At 39.7% G+C, this 19,151-nt stretch overlaps 1 long non-coding RNA gene across 2 annotated transcripts in view; it reads right to left on the bottom strand.

Moving 5' to 3' along the window:
• LOC102486141 (uncharacterized) overlaps positions 1-19,151 on the bottom strand; it is a 491,111-nt gene that overhangs the window by 88,352 nt on the left and 383,608 nt on the right. The window lies entirely within an intron of this gene.

Below are 19,151 nucleotides of genomic sequence, written 5' to 3'. Positions count from 1 at the left end.
CAGGAGGAAAAAAAAATGCACATTTGATGACTGAAGATAGTTGTATGGACACAACTGGGGTCTACTTTATAGTATGTTCATTCTACTCCCTGGGGTTTATGCCTAGGATCAGATTTGGATACATGTGTAAGGATATGTCAGCTGTGCTAGCTAGAGGATATACTTGGACTAATTGAGTTCATTGGTAGAACAATTGAATGGGGGGGGCGGAAGGCGTTGAGGGCAATCATGAATGTTAGGGACAATGGAGGAGGAAGATGGGATATGGCAGAGGATGGGGATGGGGAATCTTGGATGGCAAAACAAAAGGCAAGGTATGCAGGACACGGGAATTGGGAAATCATCTGCCGAGAACATGTAGGTTGATGTGCTTGATTGAGCCAATGCACAATGTATTTTGGATGGAAAATTCATATGTGTGTTGTGATGAGAAAAAATTTATAATAAAAAAAAAAATAAAAAAAAAGTCAGTTACAAGATATAAACAATATTATGCCAATACATACACAAATTTAGATGAGATGTACACGGCTCTAGAAAAACATAACTAACCCAAGAAGAAAAGCATAATCTGAACAATATATTTAAGAAAGAAACTAGACTCATAGTTTAAAACTCAGGCCCAGATGGCTTCATCAATGAATTCTATCAAACTTTTAAGGGAAAAAACAAACAAACAAACAAAAAAACAAACCCAAATTACAGAAACCTCCAGAGGAAAAAAAAAGAGCAAACTTTTTAACACATTTCATGAAGCCAGCATAGCTTTGATATAAAAAATTAGTAGAAACATTTTTTTGAAAAAATATTTTAATTAAAAAATTATTCATTATTTTTATTTTTTATTTTGACCAGATACAAAGAGAGAGAAAGAGAGAGAGAGAGAGAGAAAGTGAGAAAGGCCCGGTACTCAAGCCATGGTTGACCATGTGGGAGTATCCAGCACCTTAACCACCATGCCACCTGCTGGCCCCAATAGTAATGTTTTAAAAAAAAAATTACAGTATATTTTTTTCTTTTTCATATTAGCAAAAAATTCAGCAATGTTTTCTTTTTTTTTTAAGAATTATTTTATTTAACTTTATTTATTTATTTATTTTATTTTGATCAGAGAGGGAGAGAGCAAGAGAGCGAGCAAACAAGAGGGAGAGAGGGAAAGTGAGAAACCAAGCCACCAGGTCCAGGACTTGAACCACAGTTGGCAATATGGGAGTCCAGCGCCCTTCACCACCACACCACCTGCCGGCCCCTCCAGCAATGTTTAAAAAGAATAATACACCATGACCAAATAGAGGCTTATTCCAGTAATATAAGATTGGTTTAACATCTGAAAAAACATTAATTTTAAATTGCCATATTAGTGAAACAGAAAAAAATCATATGATCACTCCAGTAGGTCTGGAAATAGCAGTTGGTAAAACTGAACACTCACCTGTGTTTAACATTCTTAGCAAATGAGAAGTAGGGGTTTTATGGATTGAAAGTTTTGAGTTTCCCCGACATTCCTATGTTGATGCCCTAACCCCTGTTGAGATACTATTTGGAGATATTTGGAGGGATTTGAGGGAGGTGATAGGTTAGATGAGGTCACAAGTGGGGGCTTATCAGAGCAAAGGCCAAGAGCTTGCTCTCTCTGTTTTCATATATGTCTCTGGGAAAGGCCATGTGAGGACAGTGAGACATTGGCAGTCTGCAATCCAGAGAGAACCAGACCATCCTAGCACCCTCATTTCAGACTGCCAACCTGCAGAACTGCCAGAAGACACATTTCTATTGTTTAAGCCACCCAGTCTATGATTTTTTTTAAAGATTTTTCTTCCCCCATCCCCCCATAGGGCGCATGTGCTCACTGGAGAAGAGAGAGAGACAGAGAGAGGGAAAGTGAGAAATCGTCCCTCAGCAGATGGCCACACCACAATCCCTTCTTCTCTGCTCTTGTCTTGAGATTCTGGGCATGTACACGTATGTGCCTGGCATCATTTTCAAGCTGCTGGGTCTGGGACTCAAACCATGGTCAGTCATGTGAGAGTCCAGCGCCTTAACCACCATGCCAAATGCTGGCCCCCCAGTATTTTTAATATTTTAATGCCTAAGCAGAGTAAGACAGAAAATTTCCTTAAATAATAATTATCATTATTTGCAGATGACATAATTGCATCTGTAAGAAACCAAAAAATAATCTACAGATAAACTCATGGGATTAATATGAAATTCTTAAAGAATGCTGGATATAAGGTCAATATATGTAAAATCAATTATATTTCTATTTATCAGCAAACGTAAGAAGAAAATTAATTTTTTAAATGATAATGAGATAGGAGTTAGACCCCACTTACAGGTAGACAGGATAAGAGCCCCGAAAGGACATCACTGTTTTTTGTTTGTTTGTTTTGTTTTTTGAGAGTTTTTTTTTTGCTATAGGGCGTATGTGTTCGCCAGACAGACAGAGACAGACAGAGAGACAGAAAGGTCATTGGTTTTTAAAATTTTTTTAATGAAGTCTTTTTGGTTTTCTCCTATGGTTGGTACAATATACACCCCTCTTACATGTCTGTAAAGAATTTATGCCTCTTTACTAATAAGGCAGGAAATAGGGATATTGAGCACACAGACAGGGGAAAGGCCAAAAATGGAATCATGATGGCTAAATTTATACAGTCAAGAGCTGGCTGCACTGGGACTCAAAGCAACTGTAGCTAAGGGCGACAGTTTCCATTTAGTAACTGCATTAAAACAAGAAGTACAGATCCCTATGGTCTGCTGACCCTACAAAGAGTGGAAAATAAATCACTACGACTACCCTATCGCGTAACTATTTTCTGAAGCCCACTTCCTTATTAGAGAGCCAACCTATTGTTCGAACTGCAAGATTAAAAAGCCCTGGCCTCAGCTCCTCTCTGCAACTCGTTTCTGGGATTCAGCCCTGCTTGAGAGTTCTTTCTTTCCTCTCTTAAAAAACTCTGCTTTGCTATTTCCTCTCTGTGTTCATGTCTCTAATTCTTCATGATGTGGGACAAGGACCTGGTCATCTCACAGTCCGAAATCCAGACTGGTGTTGGGGCCATGCACCCCAGCTTCCTGCATCAACAACTTATGCCATAGTATCAAAAATTATTAAATGGTTAGGGACGATGTAGAGAATCTCTACAGAGAGAATTAGCACACATAGTTGGGAGACTTTTCAGAATGCCTAATTTAAAGGAAGATTAGCATGTTCATTTATTGAAAAAGTTAATAAAATGTCATTTGTCTCCAAATTAATCCACAGATGAATGTAATCCTAACAAAATCTCGCCAATAAACTAGAGCAAGTATGAGGATTAGTAAAGAATTGGGTCTCATCAAAATGAAGCTGAGCTGAACAACCCAAAAGAGTCAATTGGGACCAGCAGTTAGCGTAATGGCTATGTCACTGGACTCCCACGTAGTCGACCATGGTTCACGTCCCAGACCCAGTGGCTTAGAACTCACACCGGGTGCGTGTGCGTGCGTGCGTGCCCAAGATCCTGAGAGGAGAATGGAGGAGAAGGGATTGTGGCGTGGCCATCTCCCCTGGGGGGTGATTTCTTGCTTTCTGTCTCTCTGTCTCTGTCTGTCTGGCGAGCGCACGCGCCCTGTAGCAAAAACCTCTCCAAAAAAAGAAAAAAAAAAAAAAAGAGTCAACTACTCCCCTCCCCTTAGCTGAGTCAAGAACGGAAATCTAGTATTGACAGATCTGGGCTTTAGGTGTGAGGGAACATACGGAAATATTTAACAGAATTAAACTGTATGAGGAAAAAGAAGAGGAATGTTTCTTTTCTTTTCTTTTTCTTTTTCTTTTTCTTTTTCTTTCTTTTTTTTTTTTGAGAGGTTTTCACTATAGGGCGCGTGCGCTCACCAGACAGAGACAGAGACAGAAAGTGAGAAATCACCCCCCGGGGGGGATGGGCACGCCGCAATCCCTTCTCCTCCATTCTCCTCTCAGGATCTTGGGCACGCACGCACGCACACGCACCCGGTGTGAGTTCTAAGCCACTGGGTCTGGGACGTGAACCATGGTCGACTACGTGGGAGTCCAGTGACATAGCCATTACGCTAACTGCTGGTTCCCGAGGAATGTTTCTTTTGTGCTCTGCAGTCATTCACATCCATGATTTCCTTGATAGCATCTAGTGTCCTCAGATGGAGTATTATCACTCCCATTTTCCTAGTGAAGAAACTAAGGGTCAGAGAGCACTTAAGAGGTCATAGAGATACAAAGTTCTCAAGTGGAGGATAGAACTTTCTTTTCCCCTGGAGTCTTAGCCATAGCCCTTTTCAGAAGAAGATACTAAAAACTGATGTATGTGCATCATTTAGTGAATCATAAACATTCTTTGAAGATTTAAGGTAGATGCAAATGTAAAAGGAAAATATACACACGTGACTATCACAAAAAGCAGAAGAAAAGTACGCTTTTGAATATACTCTTTCCTCGGCTTAGAGTGTCTCGCAGCTCTTTATTTTCTGGCAAACACTTAGTAGTCCTTCAAAATTCCACCATAGTATTTATATTATCTTCTGAGCTATTATGTTTTCCATACAACTGAGCTCAACACTGATTTCATTTGCAGAAATAGTGTTGTAGAGGGATTAAGAGCAGCGGCTCTGGGGTCAGACTGAGGTCTGCATCTTAGCTCTGACACTTAATTGTTGTTTAACGTGGTCAGGTTACTTGGCTTCTCAGCACCTCTATCTCCTTATCTGTAAAACAGGGATTATAATATTATCCACTTGGAGATTGCCTCAGAGATTAGATAAATTAACACATGTACAATGCTAAAAGAGCACCTGGTACACAGTATTATATAGGTAAAGGTTGTGATTAATATTATTACTATTTTTATTTTGCTATATATAACATGCGTTTGTCAAAAATACTATTTTTATTTTGCTATAGGGTGCATGCACTCACCAGAAAGACAGAGACAGACAGAGAGACAGAAAGTGAGAAATCAGCCCCCCAGGGGGGATGGGCACGCCGCAATCCCTTCTCCTCCATTCTCCTCTCGGGATCTTGGGCACACACGCACACGCACCCGGTGTGAGTTCTAAGCCACTGGGTCCGGGACGTGAACCATGGTCGACTACGTGGGAGTCCAGCGACATAGCCATTACGCCAACTGCTGGTCCCTATGATTAATATTATTAATATTTATTGTACACCTACAAGATGCCATGGATTGGATAAGTGTTGTTGGGAAAAGTGAAATATACAATTTCCTATTTTGGGAGAGAAACAGACTATAAGTAAATAAATATGGCAGTTTCAGATTTTAAAATGTCTATAATGGACACAAACACAGGGATGTAGAAGAGAGTAGCAGGACTGAGTACTGTCCTCTTTAAATAATCTGGTCAAGGAAGCGATGTTGAGGCAGCTAGGGTGCATCTTCCCTGCTAATGCTGAATCATGCAGACTAGCTTAACAGACACATAGCACTTTAAGCAGACATACTGTCCTAATTTTTTTTTCCCTCACTGTATGCAACAGTGAAGTAGAAATAAAGTTTCCTTTCTAGGAAAAGCATAAAAAAGTTGGAACTATGTAGCAATTATCAATACCTGCTGGCCAGGAATTATATGAGAGCTCCCTTCTTTGAACTCCAGTGAATTCTTTGAGTGGATAACTGGTAAACTTGGTCTTGCTTTCTGGAGGCAACTTTCATGGTCACTTCTTGGCCCTTTGTTCTGCCCTCTGGGAGCTTCTCCCTGTTATTTTATGGCCCCTGCTGACCAGTGAGGGAGGTTTTGGAGTGTACCTTTGAGGTGGCTGATGGATTTCCAGCTGCTTACTTCGGCTGATATAGTTTAGAGTCCCTGAGAATTGCTTTTGGGATTGAACTATTATAGGCAAAACAAAAACAAAAACAAAACAAAAAACAACAACAACCAATCAAACAAAAGAATAATGGAAAGAGCCTAAAGGAGATTTTTGGGAAGAATGTTCCAGACAAAACGAACAGACGGTACAATGATGCCAAGTCAGGACAAGTTTGGTGGGTCTGAGAATGGAAATGAGACCAGCGTTGGGGGAAAGTAGTGAAGAGAGTGACAGAGGTAAAAAATCACATTAGTGAGGATAGTAGATGTTCTATCATGTAAGACTTTGCAGGCCGTGGAAAGAGGTTTTGATTTTATGTATAGCTAGAAACCACTGGAGTAAGTTATAAGGAGTATGGAATATGATATGAACACTGTTTCAGAAAGACCAACCTGACTTCTCTGAGGAGAGTGGTGACTAGAAGGAAAAACTGGAAGCTGAGAGACTAACATGGAGGTTAGAGCAAGAGATGGTATTAGTAATTGAAATGGAGAAGAGTGAATAGATTTCAGTACGTTTGGAAGTGCAGTTTACAGGCTTGCTGACAGACTGGATGTGCAAGCGGAAGGAGATGACCAACCCGGTGATAGGGGCATTACTGAGAGGGGGGGCGATTACTCCTTTGGGACACTGGTGTATTTAGAATACATTTTTTTTCTTGATTTTTTTTCATTTGTTTTCTTGAGTTTTTTGTTTGTTTGTTTGTTTGTTTTTTGGACACAGTGAATTCTTGTTTTCTTTTCTCTCCATTTATACTATTAGCTTTTTGAGGACATGGAACATATTTGTGTGTATGTGTGGATAGGTGGGTGTAGTTTTATTCCTAGAGTGAGTACCTCATATATGGTATGTAGAGAATTATAGATGGCTAAATTGAATTTAAAAAGTGCTAGACGAGTACAAGGGAAGAAGTCAAGAACAGGGAGAAGTTATTCATAGGAGAGGAAAGAAGCAAGTCAAATTTTTTAGGCTTAATGGCACTTAAGATGGAGCTTCAAAGTCTAGTTGAGTGTAGATATCCAGCTGTGAAGGGGAAGATAAAACTGTGCACAAAGGCAGGGAAGTGGAGAAACCAGAGTGTGGCTGCCATTTCATTCCATTTGGCTGGGACATAGATGGTGTGCAAGGCAGCACTGAGGGGAAAGGTGAACAGGAGGAAGTGGGCCATGGGACACTTTGAACGCCAGGTCAGGGAATCTGAGCTTCCTTCCATAAGCAGTTGGGGTGGGCATGGAAGGTTTATGGGGAGGGAGGATTATAAAATGATCAAAGTTATGCTGCCGAATATTTAATCTGGTGAAAGGTACAAGAGGACTCCCACTGTCCTGTAGGACAGCTGAAGACTTTCCATCCTGCCCCCAATCACAAGCCATCTACGTTTGAATTCTGAGCAGTCCCTTTCAGAGACGAGGACAACTGAAGATTTTCTGCCCAGACTTTACCCTCTTGATCCCAAGATCGAGGTCAGAGTAATTCTCAATTCCTACGGAATCTGCTGCTCAAAGGAAGGAAACAGAACTGCAGAGAGATTTCAGATCACCTCCTGCACACCTCTGAATGCTCAGATTTAACTCCAAAAATTAGAAAAAAATCTATAATTAATCAGATGACCAGAAACCACCACAGAGGCATAAGAAATATGAGAAGAGAAGAAAACCTCTCTCTTCTCAAAGGAAAAGAATAACTTCTCATGATCCACAGACAAAACAATGAAACATGTGGAAATGTCAGATAAGTAATTTGGAATATTCATAGTGACAAAGCTAACAGAGATACAAGAGAAGAGAGACAAGGATTCCAGAAGATGCAAGAGAAAAGAGACAATGAGTTCCAGGAGATGAGGAAGTTCTTCCATGATCTGAAAGAGGAAATACACACCCTAAAAAAGAAACAAATGGAATTGTTAGAGACATGAAGGCTATAATACAGGGAATTAAAACCTCCCTTGAAAGAATTAAAAGCAGATTAGATCATGCAGGAGAGCGAATCTCAGATGTAGAAGACAGAACCTCTGACCTAGAAAAATTCACCAAAAAGACTGAGAAAATAATCCCCCAAAATGAGAATAATATATGAGAAATACTGGATACATTAAATGCCCAAACACCCAGACAATCAGTATCCCAGAAGGTGAAGAAACTGATAGGGGCATTGATAATCTATTCCATAAAATCCTGGAAGAAAACTTTTTAAACCTACAGAGGCACTCAAATATCCAGATCCAGGAAATATAAAGGACCCAAAATAGAATCAACCCAAGAAATGGGAAAATACATTCAAACTGGGGCTAGCAGGTGGTGTGGTGGTTAAGGGTGCTGGACTTCCACATGGCCGACCATGGTTCGAGCCCTGGACTTGGCAGCTTGCTTTCTCACTGTCTCTCTCTCACTCTCATTCTCACTCTGTCCCTCTCTGATCAAATTAAAAATATATAAATAAAGTTAAAAATAAAGTAATTCTTTTAAATACACACACACACACACACACACACACACACACACATGTTCAAACTGTTAAGTGAAAAACAATTTCAACCAAGAATACTATACCTGGTAAGATTATCCTTCATATGGGAAGAAAAGACAAAAATATTCTCAGATAAACAAAACCTGAAGGAATTTACCAACACCAAAACCTGAAGGAATTTACCAACACCAGACCAGTTCGCTAAGAACTGCTGAAGGGAGTGCTACACCAGGAAAACTAAAGTCAGAAACACAGAAATAATACTACAAAAGACAACCAAGAGAATGGCCAACTTAATGGTAGGGACAACTCCGAAAAGATGAATAACAATGTTGAATGTTAACTTCCAGAATTTAAATGAAAAGATCAGACCACAGTAACACTGCAAATTCAACAACATTATTTACATGAGACTGAACTGGTGAAATAGAATTTTATGACTTTTGACTAAAACATTACTGATTTTCTTCTATGCTTTGTTTTCCAGATTTAAGTATTTTTGCCCTCTCTTGAACTGTTGATAGGTTCATCTACCTACTGTTTGAACTGAATCCTAACCTTTTTCCTGGCTTTAAACCTTAAGCAAACTTCTCTCAACATTTTTTGGTTTTGATCTATTAAAACTAAAACTGTTTTTCTTGAAATTAAAAATGCATTTAAACCTATTTAATGACTGCAGTAAGCTATATAGCCCCAGCTAGGTGCTACTTTATAGTATGTTTATTCTACTTCCTAAGGTTTATGTCTAAAGTCAGACATATCAGACATGCGTCTCTCTCTCTATATATATATATCAGCTGCACTTGGTATCGAAAGTATTTAGATTATTTAAGATCTTTTGTGAATCTATTAAATGCGAAAAAAAAAAAAGTCATGGAAAACAACTGTAGACACCAGAGACAGTGGGGGAGGAGGGTGGGAAATGGCAGAGGGTGAGAGGTAGGGAATCAAGGGAGAAAAAGAAGCAAAATTTATAAGAAACAATAAGTGGAAAATTATTTGTTGACGATAATATGTATGGTAATATCCTTGACTGAGCCAATCAATACACAGTGTATTCTGAATGAAAAATCTCATTTTATATACTGTAATGACGTACGGTGAAAGAATGTAAATTTTTTTTTTTTTTTTTAAGAAAGTAGCTCCTAGAGTCATCGCGGCTGCCATTCTCCTCTACCCTTCCTTGGTATTTTCTTTCAGTGGGTTGACTGATGGAGAAATCCTAAGTCTTTTCATTGCGAGCTTGATTACTATAGCATCTCAAAATACATTTTTGTGGGTTCTTATGTATATCATTTCCCCCACACTTTTCAAGATTGGCTTTCTCTTTCTTCTCTTCCATTTCACCCTGCCCTCATCCAACCCCACCCACTCCACCACCCTAGGATATTTCTCAGGCTTCTTATCTGAGTCATATGGCCATGAAGTGGACGATGAATTTATTAATATGTCCAGCTGAGCTCTCTTCCACACAATTCACCTGCTCATCACATTGTCCAGGATGTCCTGAGAGTCATATCTCAGTAATTGCACAATCTCAGTTCAGATCTTGGGGAACCCAGTTTTGAAGAGATGCTGTTATAAAGCTTCTTTCTAGCAACAGAAATCCCTCTTTCTTTTTCTCTCCCAAAGCTTTTAGATTCTTTAAAAGGTATTTCACTTATATCACAGTTGTACTAGGAGTCAGAGGACAACTGTCTGAGCAAGAGGTCCTCTTTATCACCTTTAGACCCTTAACTTCTTCCAAATTCACTCCATGTGTGTTTTATAAATACATACACCCAACACAGGTAGAGCTGATGCTATATGGAACAGAAAGACCAAAAGACAGAATGAATTATTCTGACCACATAGTTAAAGGAAAACGAAATTATTTCTCAATTACAATTAAACTATTAATGTTTTTATTTTCTTTAGTGAACCTATATGATACCATTCTTGCTATCAGAACGAATTCACAGTTAAATAATTTTGTTTTTTAATGCTTTAGCCAGGCCAGCTGGTTGTGTGGTGGTTAAGGTGGTTGGATCTTATATGGACTATGAGGTTCAAGTCCCAGACCTGGTGGCTTGAGGTACCTGCCAGGTGCATGTCCCGAGAAGAGAACAGAGGAGGGACTGCACTGTGGACACCCCCCGGAGCGTGATTTCTCATTTCCCCCCTCTCTCTCTGTCTCTCTCTGGTGAGTGTATGCATCCTGCAGCAAAAACTTAAAAAAAAACCAAAACTTTAGTCACTAATTGAATGTGACAAATATACTGATGTTTTAAGGTTCAAAATAAAGGTCTACTGAAATGTCATTAAAACAATAACTTTAAAGTATCATTTTCTGATTTAATAGTTATTTCCTATATATTTATTGTAGAAAATACAGAAAGTCCAAAGAGTAATATAAAATTCACCATCCAAAGATAAGTACTATTCTTTTACATTTTCATTATTTATTTATTTGTTTCTTCCACAGCAGAGAGAAAAGAGACAGCCCAGACAGAATCTTCACACGTGACCCACATCGAGCCTGAGTCCGACAGATCATGGGCCTGTGCTGCCCAGTGTGACAGGGAGGTCTGGGGACACAGGTCTGGGCTTTCCCCTGAGGCCTCAGCGCTGTGGAGTATCGCTTTACCCCTGCGTCATGGAGCTGGCCACCACACTTCCATTCTGATGAATATTCATCTGTTCTTTTTTCTATGCATAAAGATTTTTGTATACGTATTTTCACAAAAATAGGGTTTCAGACTATTTTGTGATGTACTTTTTTCCACTTAACATTACATTATGAGCATTGTGGCATTAGGTAACCTGTTGACAAAAATTTTTATACTGTAAAATATTTCATTGTATATCATATGGCTATATCATAATTTGTTTAATTTTTGTTTTTTGGAGAGGCTTTTTGTTATAGGGCATGTGTGCTCACCAGAAAGACAGAGACAGAGAGACAGAAAGTGAGAAATCACCCTCTGGGGGGATGGCCAGTCCCTTCTCCATTCTCCTCTCGGGATCTGGGGCACGCATGCCCGGCGTGAGTTTAAGCCATAAGTTTCAGGACTCAAACTGCAGCTGACTACATGGGAGTCCAGCGACATAGCCATCACGCCAACTGCTGGTCCCAGATTAACCTCTTTTTCTACTGCAGACAAAATATCCTTGCAACAAAGTCTTTGAATATATCCTTGAATAAAAACAGTCTTGAATATATTCTTGAATATATCCTTAAAATTTTTGCCATAAGGCATCTACTTGCTGGAGAGAAGAGAGAGAAAGAAAACGGAAAATCACCTCCTGGGGAGATGGCCATGCCGCAATCCCTTCTTCTCTAATTCTTCTGTTGGGACTTGGGGCATGCACATACACATGCCCAGCAAGTTTTCCAAGCTGCCAGGCATCGAGCTGCAGAGTCAGTCATGTAGAATCCAGCACCTTAACCACCATAACACCTACTGCCCACACCCTTGAAAAATTTTAATGATAAATTCTTAGAGAGCTAGGTCAAAGCGTGCTAAAAACATTATGACTTTAAATATTATTTTAGTTTAAGACAATAAACCTAAAGAAGGTCACATCCTTCATTCATGAGATTAAATTTAAAAGTGACCCAGACTAACATGCACACACATGGCAAACTTGCTTCATAGAGATGTCTAGAAGATTCCTTTTTTTTTTTTTTTTGAGGCTTATGCTATAGGGTTTGTGAGCTCACCAGAAAGACAGAGAGACAGAAAGTGAGAAATCACCCCCCAGGGGGCATGGCCATGCCACAATCCCTTCTCCTCCATTCTCCTCTCGGGATCTTGGGCACGCACACACATGTGCCCTGCATGAATTTAAGCCATGAGGTCTGGGACCTGAACCATGGTCGACTGCGTGGGAGTCCAGCGACATAGCCATTACACCAACTGCTGGTCCCGACCTCAATTTGCAAATAACAAAAATTCCATTGCAGGTTTACTCAGAAACCTCCCAAATGAAAGCCGATTTCCTTGATGCTTTAGTCCTTACACTGCAGGCGGGAGAAACGAATAACTGTTAGCGCCATTTATAGTTCCATTATGCAGAAATTCTCTTCCTTAGTGCAGGAACTATATTCCTGATAAAGAAGTTATGACTGGATAAAACTAAAATTAGAAATAAGGAAACAAATAGCACTTTTTAAGAAGATAGCTAGCATTTTTCCTTTTCTCTCTCTCCTCTCACTTTTTTTTCTCTTAAGCAGGGGGGTGGATTGAGTACAGAAACCTAAAAGGAAACAATAGGCATCCCTTGGGTGCATAAGGCTCTGTGGCATTCCATAAAGTCAGGGATGTGTTTATAAACATTTTTTAGACATTAAGAAAAATGGCAATTTTCTTGGGAAAGGCTTCAAGTAAAATGTAAGAGAGTCATTAAACTCCTCAGTATATACACGGTTGGAGACATGAGTTCCCACCCTAACCTTCGTCCGTCTTTGACTGTGAGGAGGGCCTGGATGTCAAACCCTGGTATCCTTATCCTCCTCTATTATTGTTGCATGGTTTAGAGAAGACTTTCTCACATAGCTCTGGTAATGATGCTGCCCTCACTGAGCACAACCATGACCAGGCACAGTGCCGATGTCCTCACTCGCATCATCTCCTGTGATCTTTACAACAATACTCAAAACCCGTTTTGGATATTAAAGCACTGAGGCTCACAGAGGTAAGGTGACTCATTTAAAGCCACATAGATAATAGATGGTAGAGTTAGCTTCCCTGGCAGATGATCACACAGACCTGGCTATTGCTCCCAGAACAGGTGTCTTTCCATCATCTGAAAACAGTATTTTTGTTAAGAGTCAAAAAATTATTAAACTAGGGATCAGCAGTTAGCGTAATGGCTATGTCACTGGACTCCTATGTAGTCGACCGCGGTTCACGTCCCAGACCCGGTGGCTTAAACTCACGCCGGGCGCGTGTGCGTGCGTGCCCAAGATCCCAAGAGGAGAATGGAGGAGAAGGGATTGTGGCGTGGCCATCCCCCCTGGCGGGGTGATTTCTCGCTTTCTGTCTCTCTGTTTCTGTCTCTCTGGCGAGCGCACGTGCCCTATAGCAAACAAAACAAAACAAAACAAAACAAAACAAAACAAAAAAACAACCAAAAAACTCTCCAAAAAAAATATTAAACTATACACATCCTTGTCAACAGATAATAGACCTTATCTGTGTCCCACAGTGTCCTACCTCTCCATCTTCCCCCCAAATTTCCTATGCTCTCCCCTCCCACGCTCTCTATCCACTTTGTCTCTAGTGTCCATTACAATTAAATCGTTCAAAAAAAGATTTTTTTGTAATATAATTCAAATATGCTTATTTTTATTATTTTATTTTTATTGTCATTTCTAATTTACGTATAATCATCGTACGTCTTTGTGAGCACAATATGGCTTTTCAAAACATGCACCAAAAAATGCATCAGTTTCTAAAAAAAGGATATAAGTAAAAATATGCTTATAGAAAAAAAGAAATAAAAGCTGTTGCTTTACATTTTTTAATTTTTTAAAAAAATATTAAACTAAAATTCAGCTTATACATGAAAGATCTAATTCTTCTTATGATAGCCCTATTAATAATTACTGTTGTCAATGAAGGATTGTGTTTTTTTTTTTTTTTTTTAGGCAAAATACCTTCAGCTCTTTCAGCTGTCCTTCATGAGACTTGGCCTCAAATTTCATACCCTCTGAGTTGCTCTCTTATAGACAAGCTTCATTTGTGTCAATGTCCCTCTTGAAGCTCAGTGAAGCCCAATGCTAAACACGACGCCCGCTGTTCTCCGGCTGGTCCAGGCTGCAGTCAAATGACCTGCTTCCTTGTCCAGACCCTCCTCCTGATGCGGTCTGAAATGCATTACGTTTCTTGGCAGCTAAGCACTTGCTGACTCACTTTATACTTACCCTGTTCTTTTATTTTTTCCACATGAATTACAATATTATGAAATTTATGAATATGAAAACAGTTTATAGATTATAAAATACTATACTAATGTGATTTATTGATAGATTTGATTTACATTTAAAGAAAAGAAAAGTTTACAGAATAAATTTTTACTGTTGCATAGTATTACTCTCTTCCAAAAATCTCTGTATCATGTTTTAAAAATTGGTTAAACTGGGACCAGTAGTTGGCATAATGGCTAAGTCGCTGGACTCTCATGTAGTTGACTGTGGTTTGAGTCCTGGACCCGGTGGCTTAAACTCAAGCCAGGTGCATGTGCGTGTGTGCCCAAGATCCCGAGAGAAGAATGGAAGAGAAGGGATTGTGGAGTGGCCATCCCCCTGGAGGGTGATCTCTCACTTTCTGTCTCTCTGTCTCTCTCTTTTTGGTGAGTGCATGTGCCCTATAGCAAAAACCTCTCTAAAAAAAAAAATTGGTTAAATTAATCTGCCTGTGAAAACGGGGGCAAATCTCTGTAACTATGGACTTTGTCACTCAAAGTCCCTAATATTTTTGAAACATTCCAACGCTTAATTTCACTATAGAAGCCAGGCTGAACAATTTTTTTTTTTTTTAAATACAAGCTGCTCTAGACAACCACTGTCAGGTCAGAAGGTTTATACTTACAGCAGAGTCTCTTCATTAAATATGCACATAGAAATGACAGCATTTGATAGCTGTTTGAAGGAGAATGGCCATCTTGGGAAAGTAGGAAGTGTCCAGTCTAACAATTAGAATCGACTGTTCATTTCACATCAGAAACTTTTACTGTAGATTTTAATTTTTTAAAAAGGTTTTTGCTGTAGGGTACGTGTGTTTACCAGAGATACAGAAAGAGAGAAAGTGAAAATGAGAAATTACCCTCGGAGGGGATGGCCACGCAGCAATGCCTTCTCCTCCGTTCTCCTCCTGGGGTATTGGGTACACACACATGTACACCTGGCATGATTTTTCAAGATGCCAGGTCCAGGACTGGAACTGCAGTCATCCATGTTGGAAGCAGCCTAACCACCACACCACCTGCTGGCCCACTGTAGACCTTTGTAGTCTATAAATACAGTTTCACTTTCATAAATCTACTAATCACATAGTAAGTGCAGGGCATTACAGTTAGCACTTTCCAGCCTGCAAAGGCAACGAGATCCCCGACTTTACATTAGGAGAGGAGTCAGATATTAGGATACATAGAAGTATGTTCATTATATCCAACTGTCTTAATAAGTCCATTTTCATATTTACTCAATGCTTTCTGAAATAATAAATATCACTTCAAAACAATAATTATCTTCACGTTATCTGGAATTTTTAGTTCAGCCAAGTTTCCAAGACTAGCAGACATTAAAAAGTTCATGGAAAAATGGAATTGGAGTACAAGTTTATTTTGGTGCAAAAAAAGCTTTGACATTTATGCATAATTTTGCATACTACACATTTTCTGTGAACTCGTTGAAGACCACCCCTTTATATTCTCAATAGTAGCATAGCGACGCTTCCACTGATACATTAACTCCTTAACTAACTCAACACACATGGCATTCAGGAAACAGTAGTAATTTGGTGTGGCTTGAGTTCATGTAGTCATGGGAAATGAAAGCTGATAAGACTACATTGGAAGGCAGGGGCCAGATTAAAAAGGACCTGTAACTTGAAGTGGAATATGTTGTTTTTTGCATAGCCTCTCCCCTGTGAACATTCTCCTTGTAGCAGAGCTTTGTTTCTGAGAGAACTCTCTTCACATGGTGAAGGGACACCACCATCATCACCGTGTCACTGGCTGGTCTGTGTGGTTTACTTTAAAGCAAACATGACATCACATTTTGCCATAATAAATAATCATATTTTCCACTTTCATCCCCTTTTCTCTAGGCTCAGTAATCTTTAACTGATCCACAAATTATAATGAATTTTCTCAACAATTTAATTACAATAATGCATTAAAGTTAGAGATGGTCTACATGTGCAAACCAGTACATCTAGAATAATTTGACCAGTTAGTTGAGGACATTTTAAAAGTTTTATTAGTTTTAAAAAAAGGAATCAAACAACCAGCTTATTTTTTCTTAACCAACGACCCTCCGATGGATCATAGGCTTTGTGTGTAGTACTCAAAACAGGCGTAAGGCTTCAGAGAAGATGCAAACTTTGCCCGTGAGTCCTATATTAAAATTTAATGTTGAATGTAGTCAGAGGGCCTGCGTGGCCTTCTAAGTGCAAAGCTGAAATTTAGCCACGTGAAGGTACTTGACCCTTACAGCCAACACACACCAGTTATTAGCTTTGTTTCAGCACTTTAACAAACAGGGCTGCACACACTCCGGGAGAACTGCGTCAGATCAGACTCTGGAGGCTCGTCAGTGCTTTGCCTATACAATAGAAGAGAAGACACATTTTCCACAGTAAAATGTTCAGTAAGTACTATGTAGTTTCTTTGTAATGCTGAATATCTGTCTGACCATATATCTGTTTTAAAGATAAAAATAAAGAAAGGATTAAGTGCAAACTGGACTCCATCTTGTCTTGATACCTAGACTAGGGGTCTGCACCCTTGACTCCACATTAAAGTCAGTTGGGAAAATATTTTTAAAAAATACCCATGCTTCGATCCACCTCAAGAGATTCTGGTTTATGTTGCATGGAATGGGGCTCCGATTTTTTAAAGCTTCTCAGGTGATCCTTACATAGTAAGTTTGAGAATGCATAGTCTAAGCTTTTTCTAATGCTTAAAGTATTATTTACAGAGAAAGGTTTTTTAAAAAAGAGTGTGGTAGTCTATGCTTAAATGAACAATTATGCATACTATCTAATTTCCCAGAGCTTTGGTTTCCTTGCCTTTAAAATATGAATGATACCATCCCTTCATGTATTGTCAAGGATCAGGAGGAAAAAGCATGCAGTCCATAGAAATGCTTAGCATATATATTTTTTAAGGTTTTTGCAATAGGGTGCGTGTGCTTGCCGGAGACAGAGAGAGGGAAAGTGAGAAATTATCCCCAGGGGGGATGGCAACACTGCAATCCCTTCTCTTCCTGAGAGCTTTGAGCATGCACACATGTGCCTGGAATGTTTCAAAATGCCGGGTCCAGGCCTCAAGCCATAGTCAGCCACGAGGGAACTCAGTGCCTTAACCACCATGCCATCTGCTGACCCCACTTAGTATATTTTGAATGCTCAAAAACCTACAAGGGATCAGGAAAGTAACCAGCCTGGCTATATGATGAGAGGGTGGTGGGGACTAGGGCAACAGGAGAGACAGCCCACAGAGGTCATCTGCCATGTAGCTCCTGCCAAGTGTCATGTAGAAATGTAGGTCAGTACACCCACATCTGCAATTTAAAAAAAAATCATTTATTTAATTTTACTTATCTGTTACTTTTTAAAACCTGACCAGAGAGAGACACAGAGAAAAAGAGAGAGTGAGAGAGGGAAAGTAAGAAAGCAAGTCACCAGGTCTGGGACTTGAACCGTGGTCAGCCATGTGGGAGTGTCCAGCGCCTTAACCACCATGCTACCTGCTGGTCCCAATATCTGCAATTTTTTTAAGAAAAGAAATAAATCTGGATTTTCTTTTTTTGAGAGAAATTTTTGCTATGGGGTGTGTACACTCACTGGAGACAGAGACAGAAAGTTAGAAATCACCGCCCCCACCCCCCTGGTGTGATGGCCATGCCATAATTCCTGCTCCTCCTGAGATTTTGTTCATGCATGCACATGAGCCTGGCATGAGTTTCAAGCCACCGGGTCCAGGACTCGAACTGCAGTTGTCTACACGGCAGTTAAGTGATGTAACCATTATGGCATCTGCTGGTCCCAAAATATGGATATTTTAAGTGTGAATGTTTCCTATGTTAGAGCAGCCAAACAAATTGGCATGTAATCCATTTTCTACTCAGGAAAGTGCTGATTCCCTTTTATCAGATAAATATACCTCATGTCATATGGTTGTGGATGATTTTAGAATTTGTTGCTAGTTTAGGCAAGTTTTAATTAAATAATTAAGTATTTGCCTTTTCTGCCAATTAATTTTTCTGACGTGGATCAAAGACTTCTAGTATGACTTAGCATAATATAACAAATCTATTATTCTTCAGATCCTGCGTAGTTAAAACAAAATCTGTCCATGGCACCAATCTACAGTCCAGTGGTTAAGGAAGCAGGATTCCACAAGGTTGACTATATGTTTTGATTCCCAGACCCAATGGCTTAGAAAAAACATGCTGGATGCATGTGCATGTGCCCACGAAATTCCAAAAAGATGGGGAAAGATGGGGAAGAAGGGATTACGATGTGATCATTTCCCGTGTGGTGCTTTCTCTTCTCCCTCTGTCTCTGTCTCTGGCAAGGTCATGCACCTTCTAACAAACAAACAAAGTCCATGATACATTTTCCCTCAAATTATCAGTGGCACAATTTTTTTTAAAGACCATAGATTAGTTTATTTTAAACACCCATCATGCCATGCATTCATAGGGAATAGGTTCCAGAAGGTCAGGCTCCTTTCCATTGGTTCTCACAAAGTGTGCTTTTCTGGGTGGAGCAGGCTGGCCCTTCAGTTGAACCCAGCTACCTTTCTCTTTGGCTTCCTTCTTTTTCTGGTCATTTTCCTTCACATGTCTTAGGAAGCTGTCTCTGCTCTTAGAACATTCATTCTCTTGGCAAGAATTTTGCCTTTGTTTGTTTACAACAATGCCAACAGCACGCTGGGTAATATTGTAGACTCTTCCAGTTTTTCCATGGTAACATTTGTGAGGCATTCCTTTTTGAACAGTACCCATTCCCTTGATGTCTACAGTATTACCTCTCTTGTAGATTCGCATATATGTTGCCAGAGGAACCACTCCATGTTTTCTAGAAGGCCTAGAGAACATATATCGGGTGCCTCTCTTTCCCCTTGCGTT

Source organism: Tupaia chinensis, unplaced genomic scaffold (assembly GCF_000334495.1).
Source record: "Tupaia chinensis unplaced genomic scaffold, TupChi_1.0 Scaffold000212_1, whole genome shotgun sequence".
Lineage (NCBI taxonomy): Eukaryota > Metazoa > Chordata > Mammalia > Scandentia > Tupaiidae > Tupaia > Tupaia belangeri.
The sequence above is the reverse complement of the archived record's forward strand: the minus strand, read 5'-3'. Positions and strand labels throughout refer to the sequence as shown.